The sequence below is a fragment of the Triticum dicoccoides genome, chromosome 6A (assembly GCF_002162155.2).
Source record: "Triticum dicoccoides isolate Atlit2015 ecotype Zavitan chromosome 6A, WEW_v2.0, whole genome shotgun sequence".
In the NCBI taxonomy this organism is placed as follows: Eukaryota; Viridiplantae; Streptophyta; class Magnoliopsida; order Poales; family Poaceae; genus Triticum; species Triticum dicoccoides.
The window spans coordinates 58,812,358-58,826,246 of record NC_041390.1 but is presented as its reverse complement, the minus strand read 5'-3'; positions in this window follow the sequence as shown (position 1 = coordinate 58,826,246).

Here is a 13,889-nt window from a genome sequence, read left to right as displayed (position 1 = left end):
TTGACTTATTTTCTCAGCAACATTGGCATTGTCAGGCATGGGTAACCGTAACAAACCAACGGCCAGTGCTAGGCGTCATCCGACTGATTTCCATAGGAAATCAGTCGCGTCAGGAGCCATTGGATTTGTCCCGCGTAGCCGCTGGATCGGTCAACGCAAAGCCGCGTCATGCTTCTCCTATCGCGTCCCCATGCCCTGCTTCTTTCTCCTCTGGGTCATCGCCTACCTTGCAGCCTCTGCTCCGTGGTAGGGGTCGTACCTGTCACTAGCTTCACCTACCAAGCCCCCGTCTTCCCCTGCAGCAGCCGTCAACGAGCACGGTAGCCGCTGACGAGCGCTGCATCGAAGCACCAGCAGCATCCATGCACCATCGTGAGTGCTCCATTGCAGCTCCGACAGCGTTGCATCGCAGCAACAGCAGCCACTGGCAAAACTTCATCGAAGCACTGGTTCCTCCCTGTAGCGTCGCAACCGCTGCATCACAGCTCTGCCAACGTCGACGACCGCTGCGTTGCAGCACCGACGACTGCCGGCGAGTGCTCCATAGTAGTGTTGTCACCATTGCATTGCAGCTCCGGCGACGCCGACCAGCATTGCGTGCCGCCGGTGAGCACTCTATTACAGCACGGCGAGAGCTGCAACGGAGCTCCGGGAACCGTCTGACCGCTGCCGCTTTGCAACTTCACGAGTGCTGTGACCTCTCCTTTGGCACCAGTGCCACATCCTCAAGCGGCGGTACGGCGAGCCCCTATTAGCAGCGGCAGCGGCCCTGCAGCTCGCGACAGCGGGGTGGTCGGTGTTGTGCGGCTCTCTCTTGCAGCAATGGTGGAGGTGTTGGGGAACGTAGTAATTTCAAAAAAATTCCTACACACACGCAGGATCATGGTGATGCATAGCAACGAGAAGGGAGAGTGTTGTCTACGTACCCTCATAGATCGTTCGTGGAAGCGTTATTTCAACGCGGTTGATGTAGTCGTACGTCTTCACGATCCGACCGATCCAAGTACCGAAAGCACGGCACCTCCAAGTTATGCACACGTTCGGCTCAGTGACGTCCTCGCCTTCTCGATCCAGCAAGAGGGGCGAAGTAGTAGATGAGTTCCGGCAGCACGACGGCGGGGTGATGGTGTTGGTGAAGAACAATCTCCGTAGGGCTTCTCCTAAGCACTACGAAAACTATGACAGAGGATAAACTAGAGGGGACGGGGTAGCCGGCACACGGCTTGGTGTTTCTTGATGTGTCTTGGATGCTAGCCCTACCCCTCTATTTATATGTTGAGCCTTGGGGTCGAAACTTGGAGTAAAAGCCTCCACAAAGTCGGTTTCACCCGAAAGGCAAGAGTCCTTCTCGGACTCCAGGGCCAGACGTCAGGGTTCCCGGCGTCTGGACCCAGACGCCAGGGACCCTAGCGTCTGGACCCTGGACTCTGCAAAACTTCCTTTTGCGCTTTCCAAAAACCTTGTGGGCTTTCCCCTTTGGCCCAAATAAAGTGTTCTCGTACCCAAACATTTTGGGAAACATCCGGAACCCCTTCCGGTGAATTCCGGAACCCTTCCGGTGACCAAACACTATTATCCCATATATCAAAATTTATCTCCGGACCAATCTGGAGTTCCTCGTCATGTCCGTGATATCATCCCGGACTCCGAACAACATTCGGTCACCAACATACATAACTCATAGTACTATATCATCAATGAACGTTAAGCGTGCGGACCCTACGGGTTCGTGAACTATGTAGACATGACCGAGACACCTCTCTGGTCAATAACCAATAGCGGGACCTGGATGCCCATATTGGCTCCTACATATTCTACAAGGATCTTTATCGGTAAGACCGCATAACAACATACGTTGTTCCCGTTGTCATCGGTATGTTACTTGCCCGAGATTCGATCGTCGGTATCTCAATACTTAGTTCAATCTCGTTACCGGCAAGTCTCTTTACTCGTTCCGTAATACATCATCCCGCAACTAACTCATTAGTTGCAATGCTTGCAAGGCTTATAGTGATGTGCATTGCCGAGTGGGCCCAGAGATACCTCTCCGACAATCGAAATACGCCAACCCAACAAGTACCTTCGGAGACACCTGTAGAGCACCTTTATAATCACCCAGTTACGTTGTGAAGTTTGGTGGCACACAAAGTGTTCCTTCGGTAAACGGGAGTTGCATAATCTCATAGTCATAGGAACATGTATAAGTCATGAAGCAAGCAATAGAAACAAACTAAACGATCAAGTGCTAAGCTAACGGAATGGGTCAAGTCAATCACATCATTCTCCTAATGATGTGATCCCATTAATCAAATGACAACTCATGTCTATGGTTAGGAAACTTAACCATCTTTGATCAATGTGCTAGTCAAATAGAGGCATACTAGTGACACTCTGTTTGTCTATGTATTCACACATGTATTATGTTTCCGGTTAATACAATTCTAGCATGAATAATAAACATTTATCATGAAATAAGGAAATAAATAATAACTTTATTATTGCCTCTAGGGCATATTTCCTTCAGTCTCTCACTTGCACTAGAGTCAATAATCTAGATCACATCGCCATGTGATTTAACATCAATAGTTCACATCACCATGTGATTAACACCCATAGTTCACATCGTCATGTGACCAACACCCAAAGGGTTTACTAGAGTCAATAATCTAGTTCACATCGCTATGTGATTAACACCCAAAGAGTACTAAGGTGTGATCTTGTTTTGCTTGTGAGAGAAGTTTAGTCAACGGGTCTGCAACATTCAGATTCGTATGTATTTTGCAAATTTCTATGTCAACAATGCTCTGCACGGAGCTACTCTAGCTAATTGCTCCCACTTTCAATATGTATCCAGATTGAGACTTAGAGTCATCTGGGTTAGTGTCAAAATTCGCATTAACATAACCTTTTTGTCACTTCCATAATCGAGAAACATATCCTTATTTCACTAAGGATAATTTTGACCACTGTCCAGTGATCTACTCCTAGATCACTATTGTACTCCCTTGCCAAAATTAGTGTAGGGTATACAATAGATCTGGTACATAGCATGGCATATTTTATAGAACCTATGGCCAAGGCATAGGGAATGACTTTCATTCTCTTTCTATCTTCTGCCGTGGTCGGGCTTTGAGTCTTACTCAGTTTCACACCTTCTAACACATGCAAGAACTCTTTCTTTGACTGTTCCATTTTGAACTACTTCAAAATCTTGTCAAGGTATGTACTCATTGAAAAACTTTTCAAGCGTCTTGATCTATCTCTATAGATCTTGATGCTCAATATGTAAGCAGTTTCACCGAGGTCTTTCTTTGAAAAACTCCTTTCAAACATTCCTTTATGCTTTGCAGAATAATTCTACATTATCTCCAATCAACAATATGTCATTCACATATACTTATTAGAAATGTTGTAGTGCTCCCACTCACTTTCTTGTAAATACAGGCTTCACCGCAAGTCTGTATAAAACTATATGCTTTGATCAACTTATCAAAGCGTATATTCCAACTCCGAGATGCTTGCACCAGTCCATAGATGGCTCGCTGGAGCTTGCATATTTTCTTAGCACCTTTAGGATTGACAAAACCTTCTAGTTGCATCATATACACTCTTCTTAAATAAATCCATTAAGGAATGCAGTTTTGTTTATCCATTTGCCAGATTTCATAAAATGCAGCAATTGCTAACATGATTCGGACAGACTTAAGCATAGATACGAGTGACAAACTCTCATCGTAGTCAACACCTTGAACTTTTCGAAAACCTTTTTGCGACAATTCTAGCTTTGTAGATAGTAACACTACTATCAGCGTCCGTCTTCCTCTTGAAGATCCATTTAATCGCAATGGCTCGTCGATCATTGGGCAAGTCAATCAAAGTCCATACTTTTTTCTCAGACATGGATCTCATCTCAGATTTCATGACCTCAAGCCATTTCATGGAATCTGGGCTCATCATCGATTCCTCATAGTTCGTAGGTTCGTCATGGTCAAGTAACATGACCTCCAGAACATGATTATCGTACCACTCTGGTGCGGATCTCACTCTGATTTACCTACGAGGTTCGGTAGTAACTTGATCTAAAGTTACATGATCATCATCATTAGCTTCCTCACTAATTGCTGTAGTAGTCACAGGAACAGATTTCTATGATGAACTACTTTCCAATAAGGGAGCAGGTAAAGTTACCTCATCAAGTTCTACTTTCCTCCCACTCACTTCTTTCGAGAGAAACTCCTTCTCTAGAAAGGATCCATTCTCAGCAATGAATATCTTGCCTTCGGACCTGTGATAGAAGGTGTACCCAACATTTTCTCCGATTTGGGTCTGAGCTTATCAGGTTGAAACTTTTTCACATAAGCATTGCAAACTCAAACTTTAAGAAACGACAACTTAGGTTTCTTGCCAAACCATAGTTCATATGGTGTCGTATCAACGGATTTAGATGGTGCCCTATTTAATGTGAATGCAGCTGTCTCTAATGCATAACCCCAAAACGATAGTGGTAAATCGGTAAGAGACATCATAGATCACACCATATCTAAAAAAATATAGTTATGATGTTCGGACACACCATTACACTGTGGTGTTCCAGGTGGCATGAGTAGTGAAACTATTTCACATTGTTTTAACTGAAGGCCAAACTCGTAACTCAAGTATTTTACTTCTGTGATCATATCGTTGAAACTTTTATTTTTGTTACGATGATTCTCCATTTTACTCCGAAATTCTTTGAACTTTTCAAATGTTCCAGACTTGTGTTTCATCAAGTAGATATACTCATATATGCTCAAATCATCTGTTAAGATCAGAAAATAATGATACCTGCTGTGAGCCTCAATATTCATTGGACCACATACATCAGTATGTATGATTTGCAACAAATCTGTTGCTCACTCCATTGTTCCGGAGAACGGAGTCTTAGTCATCTTGCCCATGAGGCATGGTTCGCAAGCATCAACTGATTTATAATCAAGTGATTCGAAAGCCCATCAACATGGATTTTCTTCATGCGATTTACACCAATATGACCTAAACGGCAGTGCCACAAATAAGTTGCACTATCATTATTAACTTTGCATATTTTTGCTTCAATATTATGAAAATGTGTATCACCACAATCGAGATCCAAAAAATCATTTTCATTGGGTGTATGACCATAGAAGGTTTTATTCATGTAAACAGAACAACAATTATTCTCTAACTTACATGAATAACCGTATTGCAATAAACATGATCCAATCATATTCATGCTCAATGCAAACACTAAATAACATTTATTTTAGGTTTAACACTAATCCCGAAAGTATAGGGAGTGTGCGATGATGATCATATCAATCTTGGAACCATTTCCAATACACATCGTCACTTCACCCTTAACCAGTCTCTTGTTCATTCTGCAACTCCCGTTTCGAGTTACTATTCTTAGCAACTGAACTAGTATCAAATACTGAGGGGTTGCTATAAACACTAGTAAAGTACACATCAATAACATGTATATCAAATATACCTATGTTCACTTTGCCATCCTTCTTATCCGCCAATTACTTGGGGTAGTTCCACTTCCAGTGACCAGTCCCTTTGCAGTAGAAGCACTCAATTTAAGTTCCCCTTTCTTCCCTTTGTCCCTTTACTTGAAACTAGTGGTTTTGTTTACCATCAACACATGATGCTTTTCTTGATTTCTACCTTCGTCGATTTCAGCATCACGAAGAGCTTGGGAATCGTTTCCGTTATCCCTTGCATATTATAGTTCATCATGAAGTTCTACTAACTTGGTGATGGTGACTAGAGAATTCTATCAATCACTATTTTATCTGGAAGATTAACTCCCACTTGATTCAAGCGATTGTAGTACCCAGACAATCTGAGCACATGCTCACTGCTTGAGCTATTCTCCTCCATCTTTTAGCTATAGAACTTGTTGGAGACTTCATATCTCGCAACTCGGGTATTTGCTTGAAATATTAAATTCAACTCCTGGAACATCTCATATGGTCCATGACGTTCAAAATGTCTTTGAAGTCCCGATTCTAAGCTGTTTAAGCATGGGGCACTAAACTATCAAGTAGTCCTCATATCGAGCTAGCCAAACGTTCACAACGTCTGCATCTGCTCCTGCAATAGGTCTGTCACCTAGCGGTGCATCAAGGACATAATTCTTCTGTGCAGCAATGAGGATAATCCTCAGATCACGGATCCAATCTGCATCATTGCTACTAACATCTTTCAACTTAGTTTTCTCTAGGAACATATCAAAAATAAAACAGGGGAGCTAAACACGAGCTATTGATCTACAACATAGATATGCTAATACTACCAAGACTAAGTTCATGATAACTTAAAGTTCAATTAATCAAATTATTAAAGAACTCCACTTAGATAGACATCCCTCTAATACTCTAAGTGATCACGTGATCCATATCAACTAAACCATGTCCGATCATCACGTGAGATGGAGTAGTTTCAATGGTGAACATCACTATGTTGATCATATCTACTATATGATTCATGCTCGACCTTTCGGTCTCCGTGTTCTGAGGCCATATCTGTTATATGCTAGGCTCGTCAAGTTTAACCTGAGTATTCCGCGTGTGCAACTGTTTTGCACCCGTTGTATTTGAACGTAGAGCCTATCACACCCGATCATCATGTGGTGTCTCAGCATGAAGAACTTTCGCGGCGGTGCATACTCAGGGAGAACACTTATACCTTGATAATTTAGTGAGAGATCCTCTTATAATGCTATTGTCAATCAAAGCAAGATAAGATGCATAAAAGATAAACATCACATGCAATGAATATAAGTGATATGATATGACCATCATCTTCTTGTGCTTGTGATCTCCATCTTCGAAGCACCGTCATGATCACCATCTTCACTGGCGCGACACCTTGATCTCCATCGTAGCATCATTGTTGTCTCGCCAACTTATGCTTCTACGACTATCGCTACCGCTTAGTAATAAAGTAAAGCATTACAGGGCGTTTGCATTGCATAAAATAAAGCGACAACCATATGGCTCCTGCCAATTGACGATAACTCGGTTACAAAATATGATCATCTCATACAATAAAATATAGCATCATGCCTTGACCATATCACATCACAACATTCCCTGCAAAAACAAGTTAGACATCCTCTACTTTGTTGTTGCTAGTTTTACGTGGCTGCTACGGGCTGAGCAAGAACCGTTCTTACCTACGCATCAAAACCACAACGATAGTTCATCAAGTCAGTGTTGTTTTAACCTTCTCAAGGACCGGGCGTAGCCACACTCGGTTCAACTAAAGTTGGAGAAACTGACACCCGCCAGCCACCTATGTGCAAAGCACGTCGGTAGAACCAGTCTCGCGTAAGCATACGCGTAATGTCGGTCCGGGCTGCTTCATCCAACAATACTGTCGAACCAAAGTATGACATGCTGGTAAGCAGTATGACTTGTATCGCCCACAACTCACTTGTGTTCTACTCGTGCATATAACATCTACGCATAAAACCAGGCTCGGATGCCACTGCTGGGGAACGTAGTAATTTCAAAAAAATTCCTACGCACACGCAGGATCATGGTGATGCATAGAAACAAGAGGGGAGAGTGTTGTCTACGTACCCTCGTAGACCGTTCGCGGAAGCGTTATTTCAACGCGGTTGATGTAGTCGTACAACTTCACGATCCGACCGATCTAAGTACCGAAAGCACGGCACCTCCGAGTTCTGCACACGTTCGGCTCGGTGACGTCCTCGCCTTCTCGATCCAGCAAGAGGGGCGAAGTAGTAGATGAGTTCCGGCAGCATGACGGCGTGGTGACGGTGTTGGTGAAGAACAATCTCTGTAGGGCTTCACCTAAGCACTACGAAAACTATGACGGGGGATAAACTAGAGGGGATGGGGTAGCGGACACACGGCTTGGTGTTTCTTGATGTGTCTTAGGTGCTAGCCCTACCCCTCTATTTATATGTTGAGCCTTAGGGTCGAAACTTGGAGTAAAAACCTCCACAATGTCGGTTTCACCCGAAAGGCAAGAGTCCTTCTCAGACTCTAGGGACAGACGCCAGGGTTCCCAGCGTCTGGCCCCAGACGCCAGGGACCCTGGCGTCTGGCCCCTGGACTCCGCAAAACTTCCTTTTACGCTTTCCAAAAACCTTGTGGGCTTTCCCCTTTGGCCCAAATAAAGTGTTCTCGTACCCAAACATTTCGGGAAACATCCGGAACCCCTTCTGGTGAATTTTGGAACCCTTCCGGTGACCAAACACTATTATCCCATATATCAAACTTTATCGCCGGACCATTCCGGAGTTCCTCGTCATGTCCATGATCTCATCCCGGACTCCGAACAACATTCGGTCACCAACATACATAACTCATAGTACTATATCGTCAACGAACGTTAAGCGTGCGGACCCTACGGGTTCGAGAACTATGTAGACATTACCGAGACACCTCTCTGGTCAATAACCAATAGCGGGACCTGGATTCCCATATTGGCTCCTACATATTCTACGAAGATCTTTATCGGTCAGACTGCATAACAACATACGTTGTTCCCTTTGTCATCGGTATGTTACTTGCCCGAGATTCGATCATCGGTATCTCAATACCTAGTTCAATCTCATTACCGGAAAGTCTATTTACTCGTTCGGGTAATACATCATCCCGGAACTAACTCATTAGTTGCAATGCTTGCAAGGCTTATAGTGATGTGCATTATCAAGTGGGCCCAGAGATACCTCTCCAACAGTCGGAGTGACAAATCCTAATCTCGAAATACGCCAACCCAACAAGTACCTTCGGAGACACCTGTAGAGCACCTTTATAATCACCCAGTTACGTTGTGATGTTTGGTGGCACACAAAGTGTTCCTCCGATAAATGGGATTTGCATAATCTCATAGTCATAGGAACATGTATAAGTCATGAAGAAAGCAATAGCAACAAACTAAACGATCAAGTGCTAAGCTAACAGAATGGGTGAAGTCAATCACATCATTCTCCTAATGATGTGATCCCGTTAATCAAATGACAACTCATGTCTATGGTTAGGAAACTTTACCATCTTTGATCAACGAGCTAGTCAAGTAGAGGCATACTAGTGACACTCTGTTTGTCTATGTATTCACACATGTATTATCTTTCCAGTTAATACAATTCTAGCATGAATAATAAACATTTATCATGAAATAAGGAAACAAATAATAACTTTATTATTGCCTCTAGGGCATATTTCCTTCAGGAGGTTCCCCATGGGTTTCAATTGTGAGGGCAGCAACACGCGCAGGACATCGGGGCAACGGCCACACGGCGGTCCTCCACTCAATTACTCAACTCTGACAACAGTCCTCCTAATTCCCTCCTGGATCATCTCATCTAGCATCCCACGAACAAGAGAAATGAAAAGGGAAAGGGAGAAACGAGTGGAGGGGGAGAGATAAGGTGGGAGGACAACCAGCGGTGAGTGGACCCATGGGGCACATGGCGTGCGGAGGCGACAGTTTAAGAGATAAAGAAAATCAGTCGATTCTTTTAAATGTTTTCCCGCCACTGCTAGGAATCATCCGACTGATTTCTAGAGGAAATCAGTCGGGTCGGGAGCCGTTGGATCTGTCCCGCATAGCCGCTAGATCAGTCAATGCAAAGCCGCGTCATGTGTCTCCTATTGCGTCCCCATGCCCTACTTCTTTCTCCTCTGGGTCGTTGCCTACCTCGCAGCCTTTGCTCTGTGGTAGGGGTCGTACCCATCACCGATGCTCATCACTAGCTTCACTTGCCACACCCCTTGTCCCCTGCAGCAGCCGTCGACGAGCACGACAAGCGCTGATGCACGCTGCATCGGAGCGCCAGCAGCATCCTGATGTCTACTACACAACCTTCTTCTTGTAGACGTTGTTGGGCCTCCAAGTGCAGAGGTTTGTAGGACAGTAGCAAATTTCCCTCAAGTGGATGGCCTAAGGTTTATCAATCCGTAGGAGGCGTAGGATGAAGATGGTCTCTCTCAAGCAACCCTGCCACCAAATAACAAAGAGCCTCTTGTGTCCCCAACACACCCAATACAATGGTAAATTGTATAGGTGCACTAGTTCGGCGAAGAGATGGTGATACAAGTGGTGTATGGATGGTAGATAAAGGTTTTTGTAATCTGAAAATATAAAAACAACAAGGTAACTAATGATAGAAGTGAGCGTAAATGGTATTGCAATGCGTTGAAGCAAGGCCTAGGGTTCATACTTTCGCTAGTGCAAGTTCCCTCAACAATAATTACATAATTGGATCATATAACTATCCCTCAACATGCAACAAAGAGTCACTCCAAAGTTACTAATAGTGGAGAACAAACGAAGAGATTATGGTAGGGTACGAAACCACCTCAAAGTTATTCTTTCCAATCAATCCGTTGGGCTATTCCTATAAGTGTCACAAACAACCCTAGAGTTCATAATAGAATAACACCTTAAGACACAAATCAACCAAAACCCTAATGTCACCTAGATACTCCAATGTCACCTCAAGTATCCGTGGGTATGATTATATGATATGCATCACACAATCTCAGATTCATCTATTCAACCAACACAAAGGACCTCAAAGAGTGCCCCAAAGTTTCTACTGGAGAATCACGATGAAAACATGTGCCAACCCCTATGCATAGGTTCATGGGCGGAACCCGCAAGTTGATCACCAAAACATACATCAAGTGAATCATGTGATATCCCATTGTCACCACAGATACGCACTGCAAGACATACATCAAGTGTTCTCAAATCTTTAAAGACTCAATCCGATAAGATAACTTCAAAGGGGAAACTTAATCCATTACAAGAGAGTAGAGGGGGAGAAACATCATAGCATCCAACTATAATAGCAAAGCTCGCGATACATCAAGATCGTATCACCTCAAGAACACGAGAGAGAGAGATCAAACACATAGCTACTGGTACATACCCTCAGCCCCGAGGGAGAACTACCCACTCCTCGTCATGGAGAGCACCGGGATGATGAAGATGGCCACCAAAGAGGGGTTGCCCCCTCTGGCAGGATGCCAGAACGGGTCTAGATTGGTTTTCGGTGGCTACGGAGGCTTCTGACGGCGGAACTCCCGATCTATTGTGCCCCCGATTGTTTTAGGGTATATGGAGATATATAGGTGGAAGAAGTACGTCAGGGGGCCATGAGGGGCCCACGAGGGTGGAGGGCGCGCCCCCTGCCTCGTGGCTTCCTCGTTGCTAAGGATGGCAATTTTATCCATGGGTACGGGTACCCACGGGTACCGTACCCATTTGGGCAGGGTATGGGCACACTTTTATACCCATGGGTAGTACCCATTCCCTACCCATTAAGTCATGGGTAGGGCACGGGTATAGCCTATACCCATACCCTACCCACTTGTAAACTATTGCTAAGTTATTGTCAATTAATCATTAATTTGTCATGTGACTTGGCTACTGCTATTGACTTATGAGTATGTTGTGATTCCTAAATTTTGATAGTGGTCATGTACTTATCTACCTGTTATAGAGCTGAGATAATTGATTATTTTGTCAAATGTGCTATCAATGAGTGTAAAATTGTGAACAACTTGTGTACTATTTGTTCTACCCGCTAGGTACCCAATGGGTACGGGTACCCGTCGGGTATGGGTATGGGTAAATTTTCATACCCTTGGGTACGGGCATGGGTAGAATTTTGTACCCATTGACTATACGGGTATGGGTATGGTATTGCTCTACCCTGCCCATACCCTACCCATTGCCATCCTTACTCGTTGCTTCCCTTACGTGGACTCCAAGTCTCCCGGGTTGCTTTCCTTCCAAAAATAAGTTCTGTGAAGTTTCAGGTCAATTGGACTCCGTTTAATTTTCCTTTTCTGCGATACTCTAAAACAAGTAAGGATGGCAATGGGTAGGCTATGGGCAGGGTAGAGCAATACCATACCCATACCCGTATAGTCAATGGGTACAAAATTCTACCCATGCCCGTACCCAAGGGTATGAAAATTTACCCATACCCATACCCGACGGGTACCCGTACCCATTGGGTACCTAGCGGGTAGAACAAATAGTACACAAGTTGTTCACAATTTTACACTCATTGATAGCACATTTGACAAAATAATCAATTATCTCAGCTCTATAACAGGTAGATAAGTACATGACCACTATCAAAATTTAGGAATCACAACATACTCATAAGTCAATAGCAGTAGCCAAGTCACATGACAAATTAATGATTAATTGACAATAACTTAGCATTAGTTTACAAGTGGGTAGGGTATGGGTATACCCGCGGGTACAAGGCTATACCCGTGCCCTACCCATGACTTAATGGGTAGGGTATGGGTACTACCCATGGGTATAAAAGTGTGCCCATACCCTGCCCAAATGGGTACGGTACCCGCGGGTACCCGTACCCATGGGTAAAATTGCCATTCTTAAAAACAAGGAAAAACAGAAACTGACATTGTGCTCTAGGTTAATAGGCTACTCCCAAAAATCATATAAAATAGCATATAAATGCATATAAAACATCCAAGGTTGATGATATAATAGCATGGAACAATAAAAAATTAAAGATACATTAGAGACGTATCACATCCATGCACTATCATGATCGCTCTATCGCAGCTCCGACAGCGTTGCACTGCAGCACCAGCAGCCACCGGCAAAGCTGCATCGAAGCACTGGTTCCTCCCTGTAGTGTCGCAACCGCTGCATCGCTGCTCTGCCGACGTCAACCACCGCTGCGTTGCGGCACCAACGACTGCCGACGAGCGCTCCATTGCAATGTTTTCACCGTTGCATTGCCACTCTGGCGACGCCGACCAGCATTGCGTGCCGCCGACGAGCACTCTATTACATCACAGCGAGAGCCGCAACGGAGCTTCGGGAATCGTCGGACCGCTACTGCTTTGCAACTTCACGAGTGCCGCGACCTCTCCTTTGGCAGCAGCGCCACATCCTCGAGCGGCGGTACGGCGAGCTCCTATCAGTAGCAGCAGCAGGCCTGCAGCTCGAGACAGCGGGGTGGTCGGCGTTGTGCGGCTCTCTGCTGCAGCAATGGTGGAGGTTCCCCATGGGTTTCAATTGTGAGGGCACCAACACGTGCAGGACATCGGGGCAGCAGCCGCGCGGCGATCCTCCACTCAATTACTCAACTCTGATGGCAGTCCTCCTGATTCCCTCCTGGATCATCTCATCTAGCATCCCACGAACAAGAGAAATGAAAAGGGAAAGGGAGAAACGAGTGGAGGGGGAGAGATAAGGTGGGAGGAGAGCCAGCGGTGGGTGGACCCATGGGCACGTGGCGTGCGGAGGCGGCAGTTTAAGAGAGAGAGAAAATCACTCGGTTCTTTTAGATGGTTTCCTGCCACTGCTAGGCATCATCCGACTGATTTCTGGAGGAAATCAGTCGGGTCAGGAGCCGTTGGATCTGTCCCGCGTAGCCGCTAGATCGGTCAATGCAAAGCCGCGCCATGTGTCTCCTATCGTGTCCCCATGCCCTGCTTCTTTCTCCTCTGGGTCGTTGCCTACCTCACAGCCTTTGCTCCATGGTAGGGGTCGTACCCGTCACCGATGCTCGTCGCTAGCTTCACCTGCCACACCCCTTGTCCCCTGCAGCAGCCGTCGACGAGCACGACAACCGCTGACGTGCGCTGCATCGGAGCGCCAGCAGCATCCATGCACCATTGTGATCGCTCCATCGCAGCTCCGACAATGTTGCGTGGCAGCACCAACAGCCACCGGCAAAGCTGCATCGAAGCACTAGTTCCTCCCTGAAGAGTCGCAACCGCTGCATCACAGCTCTACCATCATCGATGACCGATGCGTTGCAGCACCAACGACTGCCGGCGAGCACTCCATTTCAGTGTTGTCACTATTGGATTGCAGCTCCGGCGACG